Source organism: Pseudopipra pipra, chromosome 1 (genome assembly GCF_036250125.1).
Source record: "Pseudopipra pipra isolate bDixPip1 chromosome 1, bDixPip1.hap1, whole genome shotgun sequence".
Taxonomy (NCBI): domain Eukaryota; kingdom Metazoa; phylum Chordata; class Aves; order Passeriformes; family Pipridae; genus Pseudopipra; species Pseudopipra pipra.
Window position 1 is genome coordinate 41,819,647 of NC_087549.1, and position 13,177 is coordinate 41,832,823.

General features: G+C 36.4%; 1 long non-coding RNA gene across 1 annotated transcript in view; it reads right to left on the minus strand.

Annotated features, from left to right (window-relative positions):
• Nucleotides 1–411: 411 nt before the first annotated feature.
• LOC135417202 (uncharacterized) overlaps nucleotides 412–13,177 on the minus strand; it is a 31,358-nt gene continuing 18,592 nt past the window's right edge. The window contains exons 2-3 of the long non-coding RNA XR_010431964.1: nucleotides 1,443–1,514; nucleotides 412–566 (exon numbers count right to left, since the gene is read on the minus strand). This is a non-coding gene — a long non-coding RNA (uncharacterized LOC135417202). The remainder of the gene's footprint in view (nucleotides 567–1,442; nucleotides 1,515–13,177) is intronic.

Below are 13,177 nucleotides of genomic sequence, written 5' to 3' on the forward strand. Positions count from 1 at the left end.
GCCTGTGAAAAGGGATTACGGAACAAAGGCAGGCAATTTCTTTCTTTTCCGTCTTTTCCTTGCTTATGATTGCTATTTTATGTTCTCTGTTCGAAAGAAAAAGGGAAATTCAAATACCCTTGATGTCACTAAACCTTTTTCATCTTTTTTTTTGGCTTCATCTCACGTATTCTTCAGGATTATTTTGATTCCACCAAGCTCTGCAAGATTATTTTGGTTTCTTTCATGCCTGATCTACATCATTAGCTTACTACTTGCATAGGTGTTCCAGCACCTTATCGTGCAATTTTGCTACAAATCTCAATTTGCCTCTCCACAGTTATGACTATTATCTATGGGTTAGTGCTTAACAGTTACAAAATGCTACTAATAGTGTTATGAAGTTACAAAATATTTACACACCTACCTTGTTTAGGCTATTTAGTATGCATAGGTCTGGTCTGAAGGCAAACATTTATAAATTGCATCGTGGGCTGCTTCTCTTTGATGGGTGTATCCACCATGTCTTTGACCATGAACTATTATAGCAACTTTCTGGTGGGCTCGGCTTGGAGAGTTTAAAGAGACTAAGAAATTGTGACAGAAAAAAACTGCTGAGAGTTTGTTTGGAGGACTATAGTTAGAAAGATTTCTGTCCCCTTCACTCTTTTCTTGTTCCCTCTCCTTAGAGATAGCTCCCTTTCCTAGATGACCACCCTTAGCCCAAGACTAGGTATAATTCACTGCTTTAGTCTTCCTAGAAGGGAAAGTATTAATTCATCTAGGTAAATAAAGTTCAACTGGTTTTAAATCAAATGGATTTTCTCGTCTATGTAAGAAAGAAATCTCTTTTACAGCATCTATCCATGAACAGGAGATAGAGACATGAGCAAATTAATAAAAAATAATTTGCCAGATCTATAATCACATCTCCAAAATAATTAAATTATGTGTTCACAATTTATAGTAATCCATGTCTATGTGATCTAAGTGTTTGTCGCTTAACACAAAGGCTAAGACTGAAATCTCTGGAGGGAATTTAACAGTTCCCATACATATATGTATCTCACTTCAAGGTTGGAACTAATGCTTTGGAAACTGCTTGAAAAAATGGATTTTTGAGAAATTGTAAAAACTGAGATAAGCAATTTATTGCATACAAGCCAAAATAATACGGTGGGAAGCTTTAACTTACCTATAAAACCCCGCAAACCAAACAAGCAAATAAACTAACCCTCCAAATCCCCAAACAAACAAACAAACCTCACAAAAACAAAACCAAACCAAACAAACAAAAAACAAAACCAAAAATCCCCAGAACACTCAGAAAAAGCCAAAACTCCCAAATTTATAGTATTAAAACCAAATCTTACCAAAACCATTTTAAAGTCAATAAATTATGTAAAACTCCTTTTTTTCCAGAGAAATAAGTTAACTAAAAATTATTCTGAATTTTTACTTACTTTATGATTCCTAAAATTTTCAGACAATTTTTTTGTTAGAAGAAACTGCAACTGAAATCAACAAGAAAGAGTCTGAAAGAAAAATGGAAGCTAAATTAAAATGATTGTGATTACCACACAGGTATGTGATATATATATTTATCACAGTATAGTGAATGTGCATCGCATTATGTGACTGAATTATGAGTAGTGCATATGAATTAGATGCACATATTCAAATGCAGAATTAACTATATATAACTTATATACACACGTGTGGATACAACATCAAAGAAGCTTCATGAAATTTCTAGCTAAGAATTAGCCATGTGCGTTTTATTCCTATTTATAACACATCTGTTATATCAGTTTGCCTTTTGTGATTTTCCTCAAACGTGAAAGGAAATGGCTTTCAAATTCATGCATTCTTGCTACAAAAATGCCAGATGCCAATAGCTGCCTTGTCAAAAGCTTCTTAGTTTGCATCAGAAATAAAAGTTCCAGTTCAGGACCACTCGAAAACCACTCTCACAGGGCCTGCGATTTCATCCTCATCCCCCAGCAGCTGGAAAGCAGGGAGTAGATGGGCAGACCAGCAGTGCAGACAGTGTATTAATCTCTGCCTTTTTCTTGTTTCAGCTACTTTTATTACAGCAGGAGCAAGTGGGGTTTGAAGATTGCTTATGGTGTAAAAAAGCACTAGCCTTAATTATGAGAGTTTTTTGGTTTAACTTGGCAGATTTCAACATCCTCAGTGGAAGGCAGAGTACTGAACTTGTTTTCTGCATATTTTTTTTCTTTTTTTAAATGTCAGATATTGAGCAGGCTTTTTGAAAAAATTCAACAGCTAGAGACTGGATGACTTCAGTAATAAGAATACAGCCTGGAGAAGGTACATAAATCTGTAGCCTTGCTGTGCATAAAATTGCTTTGGTAGCCCTGCATCTGGAAAGACATGAGGTTTGATCAGTATGGTTCGAAGGAATGCCATCAGCTACACAAACTAATCCTGCACCTTAATTACCAAGTCATGCTGTTTTTCTTCAAGCAATCTTATCGTGAACTTTTTAAACAGATATAAAAGCAGTGGTGAGTTTGCAAATATGACATTAAACGGAATAGAGTTTCCTCTCACCCTCAAGAAAATGTAGGGGTGACTCTGAATCATCCCTATAGGCCTACACAGGCCACCTTCTGCTTCAGTAAGACTCTTAATGCCATAAATGTTTAATCCATATGTTTCTTTCATGATTCATCCCTGAGCAGCTCCATATGTCAGGACTGGTCAGACAAGGCTTTTGAAACTCACATGAGCAGAGCTGGTGACTAGCAGACATATGCACATTAGTTTCACGAGTTGTTATTTGCTGTTTACAGGCCCATTCAGTCGGACTGAAGAATAACTGGGGAGAGAACTGCTGAAGAGATCATCAGCAACATTAAACTGGATAAGTAAAAATTTATCTGGAACTATATGTGTGCCTTTCTTGTATCTGCGCTTCTGTTGCAGGGCTGAGTACAAGCTAGTCCTCTTCCTTCTAGGACTCTTTGGCTATGCCCAATCTGCAGAAATTGGGCTGGTGAGCTGACTTCAGCCCAGTTTGCCCACCTTGGTGTCTCACTAAGAATAAATCAGGCTGAGTGGGATCATTAGCATGCATATTTCGAGTGGGTGGTTAACAGACTGGGATTTACTGCAGCAGGTAAGCCTCCAAACAAAGTAAACAGGGTCTACAATTCTGGTATTGGTAGTCTTGAGTTGAGAGAAGGGTCCAGTACATGGACCTTATCACCACAGTGCCTGGAATAGAACAAGCATTCAGCTCCGCGGGACTCTTAGGAAAAGCAAGGTAGGAAATCATTATTCTCACTTTTTAAGAAAAGCAATGAAGAGAGAGGATGAAGCAGTTCACAGTTCCTCCTGGTTTTATTAGTCAGAAGTATCTATATTCATAGAAACATGAATAATTTCTATCCTGCATTCTCTAAAAACCCATTTTTAAGGCTGTATAGTGCACAAGTGATATTTCTTGAGCTCAGGAAAAGTAGTACATGTATATACATCTACAGTACTTCCCAAAGGAAATGGAGGCTTAATGCTGGGACCAAATAAAGTGCCCTTGTCTTTATATATACTTAAGCAGACACAGGCATTGGGCTCTCAAAAATATATATTAACTTAAGAAATGCAGGAACCTATTACTGGCATGGTTAACTAAGTGGATCAAGTGCCAATTACAGGCAATTGACTAAAGAAAACCTGGGTCTTGATTCAGATCTTGCTGTAGCGAAGGTAAGATTTTTTTTTTTAACCTAATAGAATAAAAGCATATAGGGCGTGAAGATTCAGCTATCATAAATATTCATTACTATTAATATAAAAAAGAAATATGACCCATGTGCATGCAGGACTTTTCACAGATTTCTCCAATTTGTGCCAAACTTCTATAAAGAGAAAATCTCATGTGCTGAGTCCATGTGCGAGGAAAAAAACCAAACTCCAAATCACATTTTTATTATTATCTATAAAACCATCATATAATTTCTATATTTTACAACTGGTATTTTTCGGTCCTTATCCTAAACCACATTTATAACAGTTTTCAACTTACAATGAACTCTAATTGAACTACTGCTCAAAAATTTGGATGAAGGTTTACAGCATAGTTTATGCCAAGTAAATGCATTTCAGCAGGTTAGCAAGTTTTACTTAGAGTTCTACTTCAATAGAATAAATTATTTCCATTCAAATTGATTGCACTAGAACAGAGAAGTATTAGTACCCTGAGCAATTTTAAGATTAAAAGGAACTGTTCAATAGTCAAGCACATACATTCTTTTCTTTAAAAATTTACATCGAAGGCTCCTTTCATCTGCATAACATCTTTCAAAATGGAAGAAAATTTTTTGCATATTACTTAAGATTAGAATAAAAATATCGTATGGTTGAATAGACTGACAAATATTTTGCTGATTAACTAATTTTGTAGATAGTGGAATATATTGATTGAATTATTCAAGAGATAATACAAACTTTTGTTCAATTATTGGAGAATTTATTTTAAGGCAGTGTTCAATCAAGACTTAAAAATAAGCAGGGAAGAAGAGAGGAATTTCATAAATATGGTCTTGCCTATTACAAAATCATGTTGCCATTCTTCTGCTACAAAAATCTTGAAAACCTTTCTGCATTGTCTTTTATCCTCGAGAGTGATCCTGCGTCATTCTCCAAGGAAACAGCAGCGTTATAGATGGTGTGTCTCCAGGCCGTCCAGTTGGAGGCCAGAGTAGACGAGTTATGTTGATCAGTATGGTCAAGGCTGAGATGTTGTTTCAGGGAGTCCTTGTATCTTCTCTTCGGGGCTTCTCTCTTGTGGCAAGTTCACCATAAAGCAAGATCTTAGGGAGGCAGTGATCTTTCATCCTGGAGACATGCCCTGCCTAACGCAGCTGTGTTCTCAGCAACATGGCCTCAATACTTGTGATTGCTGCTTGTTCTAGAACAGATGTATTGGTCACATAATCTGACCAGTGGATGTTTAGGACTGTACAGAGGCAGCATTGATGGAAGCATTCTAGGAGACGCAGGTGGTGGCGGTAGATGACCCATGATTTGGAACCGTATAAAAGAGTAGGCAGCACTATGACTTTGTAAACACTGATCTTTGTACTTTTCTTCAAGTATTTATTACACCAAACTCTTTTATGGAGTCTTCTGAAGACACTATATGCCTTTGCTAACCTGTTGTCTATCTCTCTGTCAATCTTACCATCCGAGGAGATGAGGCTACCTAGGTAATTAAACTGCTGGACTGATTTAAGCTCTGATTGGCCAATGGTGATGTGGGGATGATGGAAGACTTCGTGAGGTGCAGGTTGATGGAGAACTTCTGTCTTCTTTAAGCTGACTTCCAGCCCAAAGAGCTCAGCAGCATCTGCAAAGTAGGATGTTAAACGCTGCAGAGCTGCTTCTGTGTGGGCGACAAGGGCGGCGTCATCAGCATAGAGCAGCTCCCGGACAAGATGGTTTAAGGTCTCAGTGTGGGCCTTCAGTCGCCTTAGGTTGAAAAGGCTTCCATCAGTATGATATCGAATGTACCAGAGTCTTATTTATCATTTTGATTGCATGTCTCTAAGCAAGCATTAAACAAACATTTATACCATAAAATCAACCAAAGAAAAAGCAACTGAAATAGCAGTAAATAGGGAACAGGGTTGAACTGAATTAAACAAAATGAATTTATCTTTGCAAATGAAAACTTATATACTGAGAAAAAGAGTTCATAATTGGCAGAATTAAGACTGTATCATAAAAATAACACATGTACAGCATATAGACAATTTGACACAAACTGTCAATGCAATTTTGTTGCAAAAAGTGACAACATAATCTGCAGCTGTATAAAGAAGGGAATAGTGGTTATATGTATGTGATAGTAGTGAGATGTATCAGAATAACATAAAAAGTTCTCTAGTCCACATTATGGAAAAAGGGGTGGAAAAAACAGAGAGAAGATGGAAGACAGTGACAAGTATTACTTGTGGAGTAGAAAATGCATTTCTGCAGATGACGCTTACAGCTCAACCCACTTAGCTTAACAAAAAAACATTAAGAGTGGCATTGAATGCAATATATATATACTTCAGATATCAGGGACTAAAAATATGGGGTACTAAAAGGCCATTCAGTCTAGTAGAAGAAGGTATGACAAGAATGAGTGTTTAGCAGCTGATGGCTATTTCAAATGGCAAATGATGCACACATTTCTAACAGGATACATGGCCAGCTATTAAAACAAACTGTCACTGATAACAGAGTTCTAGATTTTTCTAATCTTTATACCTTCAAACCAACACAGGATGCCTTCATGGAATAAATGTCTCAGCCAAACAAAGGTTCTTTTGGAAAAAACAACAGATATGTAAACACAGAGAAAACCCTTTGGTTTTAAATGCTTAAAAATCTTCAGGACACCCACTTAAAGTCATGGGGACTTCATTGTTAGAGTTTCTCTATAACAAGTAGCAATTTTAGAGTGTTATTTTGATCTGGGACTGTAATTGTGATCTGGGACATTCTACTAATTTTAAGTATACTTTGAAGTTTTTAGGAGTTTAGACAATACTTTGAATATTCAGTTTTGTTGACATAGAACTGTGTGGAAAACAGCTTGTGTTCCACTGAACATATGGAACACACTCTAGCAGCTTAAAAAACATAAGCCTAAAAAGTAGACTAAAAACCACTGCAAATCATCTGTATGTCAGTTCAGTGATTTTGAAATTGTCATTGCATAATGGTTCTTCTAAATTAATTCTGTTCAGAAACTATTCACTTTCACTATTCACTTACATAATGAAAAACTACTTTGTTTTGCTGGCATAAAAATAAAGCCTGGACGAGATGGAACACACATCACCATTGGTAACATGCATACAGTTAGACTTAATCTAGTCTTTTCTAGTCTAGAAGCAAAAAAGATAATGACCTTTCCTGTCTGAAATTTGGATGAGTTCAACATGTTCCTGTATGATGTTTCAGTCTTAATGAAAATATTATTGTTGAAATAAAATTTTTCTCTTTTGCTGTTTCACTGTTTTTGCAAAAGTGTTAACAACAGACATCAATGTCCTTGATTGATTTTAAGGGAATTGTTTGATCAAATCCCAGTGACCTTAAAATTAATTTTATTAAAGTACAATAAAAACAAAAAAATACTTGATTCTTCAGATGTTATATTTTTCCCCCATTAAATGCACACCGACCTACCTCTGGTGTGAAAGCACATTTCAAAAAAGTATTAAAGTGATTGAATCTGTAATCCCTAGAGCATTAGCCTGATGTGATTATTTCTATTGTTCAAATAAGATTATGACTACCTTAAATCTTCATTTCCAGATATTATCTGACATGTTCTACTTTCAAACAGAAAAGCATTACAAGAGAGAGCTACTGTGAAGGTTTGGGAACCTGCCCAGTTCAATGAATTTAATATATGTATTTTAAAATAGCATTTTGAATTGAACTATAATGTAACAGTCTAATCTAGTGCAACCAAAAGTGCCAAATACTGCATTGAAACCCAGATGTATAAATGTTAAAAAATAGAATGTGAATCATCTGTCACCCAAAAACACAGCCCTGGTATTGAGCTTTGATCAAAACTGGCTGAAAGTCACCGTATGCCCTATTTCATACTCTTACTTATAGGAAATACTTTCAGACTAGGCACTTCTAAAAAAAACTTTTCAGATAAACTTTTGTCATAGATCTGTTGAAGATCTACATATTTAGACACTTGCCAGATTTCCAAAATCCCATATATTTTAGGACTCTCCACATCTCACCATCCTGCAGCACTTCCTCCCTTGGCCCTTAGGTTATATTTTATATTCACAGTCACTGACCCCTTCATGGGAATCAAACATTCCAGTCTGTCTGCCACGCTGCTCATCCTCAATGACAGGCTACATTTGCTTTTTTTCAGGAGAGATTTGCATAGCTCATGCATACACACGTCCTTCTGCACATTCGTGTAAGCACATTTATTAACCAGAGTTTCACAAGATCACTCCAGTGCACTTAATAGCTCTATTGAAGTGATCTTAGGGTTGAGTTCAGATCCTCTGGTGTGACAGAAGGGTTTTTCCTCATTCCCTCTTTGCCCGCTTTCTCAGCTATTGTCTTTCCAACTTACATTTGTGACCTTGGACACGCCTTCACTTAAGCGTTACCCTTCTACTGCCCCAGTATATTTTTGCATTTCTTTCCCAAAGTTTCCTGGGCTTTTCACTGACTTCCTTATAGGTGTCCTTCTAAGGAGCTCTCTAAGTGTTCTTCATCATTTGTCTTAGCTACGGACTTTTCAAAAGTGTCCATTTATCAACAAGTAAGTAAACTCTATTTGTATTATTATAGTTACCATATACTACAAGACCTATCAGCAAAAAATGTATACATAAATGCATCCCTTGATGCAACAATTTTTACAGAAACAATTTTGCAATTGAATCTAAAATTTTAAATGCTATCTTGATGGATTTCCTAAGACCATCTAATTTATTAATACCTGTAGATCAGGAGATATTTTCTTCCTTAATTTATAATTATGCTTCTGAAATGAAGATAATTCAAGTTTTTCTAATGGTTTCATTGAACTTTAGGATCAACCTCCCTGCACAAACGTTGTCCGCAACCACATAATATGGAAACTGAACACATAAAGAATGCTAGTGCTGTTTACATACATTATTTATATTGTTGATAACTGCTTCCACTCGTATCACATCATATCATATCTATAAAATCTCTGGAAAACCATGAGGCTTCTGTAAATTTTCTCTGTAAAAAATACTAAGAGTCTAGCTAAGCAGAAAAAAAAAACTTACATGGTTCAAGGAAGTCTGTCAAATTGTATCCTTGACTAATCATATCTGCTCAAGGTTGTTAAAAATTTGGTAGTTAAGAAATACATGAGCACCTAAATAAAATTCAGCACCTATATTGTTAAAGAAGGGGGGAAAGAAATTCAATAAGGAAACATATAAATAACCTAATATAGTTTTAGTGGCTGAACTTCAAGTTCATTTAGCTAATAAATAAAGTGGCGTCATACAGGATCTTTGCTGTTTCAGGACTTTTCAACACTTTCATAAATCATCTAAAAAAAGGGAAGAGGAGGCCACAAGAAGACAAAATTTGCTGATGATAGTTAGTCAAGGCAATAGAAACAAGGGCAAGAAGAAATAAACTGATAATGATGAAATCAGTGTAGACAAACTCACACTGGTGCACATTTGGAAAAAAAAATCCCAATTTTACATACAAGGTGATGAGCTCTGAGATTACTTTTTCCACACAGGGATGAGATCTTTAGAATGGGCCTGTAATAAACTGTTCAATGAAAATGTCAGCTCAATACTCAGGAGCAGTAAAAAAGAAAATAAAATTTAAAATAGAATAAAAATACTGCAAATAATATGATATTATATTATATTGTATAAAATTATCCTGGGTGTTCTTTGCAGTTCCTACTACCCCCAGAACTATCTCAAAAAAGGAATTAGGAAAAGATTAGATAATCAAGGACAGTCGTGAGGGTTGTTCAAATTGTGAAAAGAGACAGCTAATAAAGGGAAAAACCCACCCTTATAAAGTCATAAGTTACACTGAAAAGATAAAAAAGGAAGGACTAGTCCAAATAAGACTAAAGACGTTGAACTAGTGTAGCTAAAAGCAACCCAACTAACAAAATATAAATTCTTGATAGCTCATAGCAATTCTGTGGAATCCTGACACACGGGGATGTGGATGATAAACCTTTACATGAGTTTAAAAAGCAATGGGAGAAGTTTGTAGAAGAGAAATCTATTAAGGGCTAGTAATCAAAGGAGTAATCTCAGGTGCAGGAAGTCCTTTAGATACCATTTTACTGTGGATTAGGAGTCTAATAGAACCCATAAGAGCATTTTATCTGCTTCTAATGTCACAGAAAGCAATGATAGAGTTAAAAAACTGAAAAAAAAAAGGGGGGGGGAAATTTCAGACACAAATATATGTAGTGAAAAAGAAGGTACCATCTTTTTCTGTCTGTTATGGGTTTGAAGCATCCTGTTTTGTACCTATCACCTACCCAACCTACATCATCACGTGGATGATAGTCTATCCCTCTCATGAAAGTTGTTACCTTCGTATTCTGATATGCATGCATGTTTCCTCTGTTCTTTAGGGTTCAAACTCATTGGGATAAGCAGTGTGTTCCTGTGGTTATATTGTCCCTGAATTTAACTAGAAGCATGGTAGAATAATATGGCAAATACAGCCTTAAGTTTTCTAGTACTAGGTCACAAATGCTGCATCCTGACTTGAAGCACTGGGTTTGTATCAGTTCCCTCCCCCCAGATGCTTCAGACATTAAACATGATTGAAAGTTTAAGTTTTTTCTGTCATGCTTGATGCTGTATTAGATTGCCTTTGCCACTTTAACTTCATGTCAGATCAGATACCAATTGCTCTCTCATCCCTGACATTAAGCCTTCATGAACTCCTATCCAATGCTCTGGTTGATTTGACAGACATTTGACTGTGGATTCCTTTGGGAGCTTTAGCTGGGTTTGCACACACAGATCTGTATTAATGATGCAGTGGCCTTATGGAGATGTGCCTGCTGCATCCCATTTTCTGAGAAGTTTAAAGGGAATTATGTACCCAGCTCAAATTTTGTTTCTGCTTGTTTTGTTTCTTTTGCCACTGATAAAAATAATCATCGTTTTCTCCTCTTTTAAATGTTTAAATCATCAGCACAAGTATAGAAATAATACCTGCCAAATAAGACATAAATATCCAAAGCAAAACTTTTAAGTACTCCATTAGTTGAAAATTATTGGTAAAGACAAGTGAGCAGATATTCCCATAATAAATATATACAAGCTATAGCCATTTTGCTAACAGGAACAAACATTTAATATTTATTAAATGCATACAACAGAAGATAATTTGATTTTTTTTCTAGTCAGACCCATAAATCTACAATGCACAAAATCAGTCTTGAATACTGCTGAAGATGACACTGTTACTTTGTCAAAAATTTGTCAAATGCAATACCACTAAAACAAAGTTAGCATCCCAGCCCAAAAGTGCCTTTGCTGAATGTCTATTTGTAGTATTTGCATTGCTCAATTTCCATGCCAGAGTACAAAGTTGATATGTCATGTTCAGTATCAATCAATCATATTTATTCATCTTTATTTGCTATGCTGTCTGACAGAATCTTGAAGGTAGCACGAAAATCAAAACTATCTGGGATAAGTATAGGATTTAATATGGTAGAAGAAATATCTGAAGTCCATCAATATTGATGAGGAGAAAAGTAAACTCTCTGTTGGTGGCACTGAAGCCCAAATAAAGCTTCATGGGTAAATGAAAGCATAAAACCAGAATTTTAGTTAGACTGTATATTAAGAATGGGATTCAGAAAGCTTTACCTGGAGCTAATATATCTGGTTTTCTGATGTAAAAATTCTAAAGAAGGCATCTTTTTCCTGAAGGAAGATACATAAACCTGACCAGCAACTCCTAACTATTGCAGGCAGACCTAAGTGCATCTATCTATTAATCTTGACCCCTTTTCCTGGCAGCTCTTTTCTCACCCTTGTTATTACTTCCCCAAGTGTCAGCTCTACCTAACCATTCTGCAGCCTACAAGGGCTCTGGCTAAGTCCTCCTCCAGACTGCCGATGGAAGGAGCTGTCAAGCTACAGCAGCTTCCCAAGGACACCAGAAGCTGCTGATGCCATCTCTCAGCATAACTCCTGCTCTCTCCACAGAGCTCTGCCTCTCAGATGTTTATGGTTGTCTCTTTGCAGCAACACGAGCTCTCCACAGTGTTGGAGACTAAATGAATGAATCTCTAAGAAACTGCTGAAACCTGAACAGTTTCTGCTCCACCTCTCATCACTCATACATCATGTGAGTAGAATATCAGGTTATACCTAGATGGAATACAAGGCTTGAATAACTAAGGAATTAGTTAAGACTCAAAAGAGTGTTTCTCCAGTTGTTGTTTTCAATTCTTCAGCTGTACTATTCAGGCTTTAAAAAAACTTAGCTGGATGGAAAAAAAATTGTACACTAGTCCAAGCATTTCTCAGTGAAGTCAAATGTGATTAAATTAAGGCAGTTTCATCAACTTGATGATGGAAGAAAACTCTACAGCTAGGGGAGCCAGCCCAGGGCCCTGGGAGGGCTTCCATGTGAGAAGTCGAGCCACTTTGTCATCATTCTTACATTGTCCTAGCTCATATTGCAACACAGAAGAAAACTCAGCCTTTAGCAAGATCAGGAATGAGGCAACCCCACATACTGAGTTTGTCATCTGAGGTTGTTGGCAAATACAAGCCAATGTTGACTCATACCCATGTGCTAACAGATACAAGGAGCCCAGGAAGCCCACAGTGACCTTTTCGATCATACTTGTCAGTGGTGCTGTGCACATACTGGAAGAGACTGAGGACTAGGGCTATATTCCTAATGTGGACACAAGTAAAAACATGACTATTCTGAAAAATATCCCAAGGTTAAATATAGTTTAGCAAAATAAAAGCTAAAGATGCTTCAATTGCTTTATTCCAAATGCCATTAGTAGCTATAGAAGTTTCATTTTCATAAACCCACATCTATAATCTTTTAATTCTTGTAAATAATATCAAACAAACTTTATGGGAGGGGAAAAAATAAGGAGGGGGAAAAAGAAAAGGCACAGAGTGGAGTTTTTCTGAGGAGTGAGGCATGAAACACCCAAATAAAAGTGAGGGAGGATTAAATGAAGCTGTCTCTGGGCAAGTTGCCTGAAAATGCAACTGTAAATGGATGGTTGGATAGCTAACAAAAGAGTGAAAATTAAAAGTCCCTCAAATAATCAAGGTTCCCTAGTGACAAAACCAGATTCAGATACAGACTTTCAAAAAACGTTAAAAGGAACCAGGTGCTGAACCTTTAGAAGTATTGAGGCTTCTTTGAAAATCTAAATCATGTTGTGCACTGAGAGACTTGAGGGGACAGTTAATGATGAAATCTCTAGAGATTAAAACAAAAAGTAACTTTCAAAACTTTGAATGCTCCCTTGACACCAAAAGCGAACTGTAGGTAGACTGGAATCACTCATTACCATAATCAAGTCTCGCTGGTATTGTCAAAACCTAAAAGAAAGTAACACACACACATGTACAGACATAACCCTTGCCAAGGAATGGCAATG